Consider the following 1,602-nt stretch of genomic DNA (forward strand, 5'->3'; position numbering starts at 1 on the left):
AATTTGACCCACGGACAGCAACCAAAGTCATCATTGCGTTTCACAAAGATGTCATGGTACCGCCGGATCATTTGGGCTACTTGAGCCTTTTGATCTGGGGTCAAATCGCACCGATCGACCATTGCTTGCAGGTCGTCGGGCAGAGGCTGATCCGAAGGGATAGGGGGCAGACGAGGTTCTAATTGTATTTCGGCTTGGTCCGTGCAAGGCACCAGTTCGAGAGAGGCTGACTGGACCGTTGTAAGGTTCTGGACTGAAAGAAGTAAACGATGTAATGCTGAGAACCAAGGGATTTATTGAGGAACTCGGTACAGGTGTAGTCAGGCTCGAGGTCGGGGCAAGACTGAGCCAGCGCGTGGCTTGACTGTTAGGTGTTACTAAGGACAACACTGCGAAGGACTTGTGCGAGGCTAGGCTGACTCGAGGCGGCCAGTCATGAGAATGACAGCAGTACTTGAACTACTGGTTTAGTGCCTATAATACTACAATATAATGGAAGAGATGATTTATCCTCATGAAGCAAACATTCTAATTCGTCCTTTGGAGACTTACAAAATCTGCAACAGAAGTTGGCAGAGGAAGACCCAGCAAAGCCTAATATTTGTTTAAAACCCAACTTGTCAGCTAAAAGAAGTGAAACAATGAAATATATCTTTTCCACCTTTCCATCAATTTCCACCTCAATGCCCTCACTTGCCATTTCATTTAAATCATCAATCAATTTTCTAAAAACATAAAAATTTCCATCCTGAGGAACTGACCTATCTGAGGCATGAAAAAGTAAAGTTAAAAAAACATTAACAACAGTCAGATATTCAGGAGGCAGGAAAGGCAAAGAGAAGTACACTGCTCCAAGCTCGTACACCCCTGCATGTGGACCAAGAGGGTTGCCACATTCAAAATCATCAAAATAAATGAATCAATAAAGTTTCCAGTGCTTCTTAGGTACTTAAATCTCTTATATTCTGTTGACAGAGTGTTTTCAAAAGGTTTGAGTACAGAGTCAAGTAAATTTTTGAGATCAAGTTCTTTCTCCTCTTCACCCTTTGTACTATCATTAACAAGACTGGTCAAAGATTGCATTCGATATGAACTAACATCTTGCAGCAAAACTTATACATTTTGTATAACATCTTGAACATGGCTACGAGGAATTCGGGGATTAGCATAAAATTTAGTCACAAATGAAAAGGCATGGGAAAGGACAGTCTGTTTTAAAAAAGAAGGTTCCAAAACATCATCATTTTCACTTTTAGAAACATCCTCCTCCATTTCATTATTGCACTCGGGCACATCAATTTCAACATTTAAAGGGAGAATGAATAACCTAGTTGTGATGTTACCGGTTTTGAAGTATTACTAGAGCTTGGTGGTTTCTCATACTCTTCCCGTATAACTTTCACGTAATTTGTGAACTTACAGTACAACTTTCCTCTGGCATTAATTCGTTTCACAAGAAATGGAAGGTTGGAACAGGGTATTCATTTATAGTTTCAATAGGCTTTACAAATCTTAAAAGCTGAACGCTAACTTGCACAGGCCATTCAAATAGAAGACTTAGTTTTGACTCTTTGGGAAAAGTTGCCTGAATGTCATTGGCTA

This window comes from Frankliniella occidentalis, unplaced genomic scaffold, assembly GCF_000697945.3.
Source record: "Frankliniella occidentalis isolate FOCC.00 unplaced genomic scaffold, Focc_3.1 Scaffold751, whole genome shotgun sequence".
In the NCBI taxonomy this organism is placed as follows: domain Eukaryota; kingdom Metazoa; phylum Arthropoda; class Insecta; order Thysanoptera; family Thripidae; genus Frankliniella; species Frankliniella occidentalis.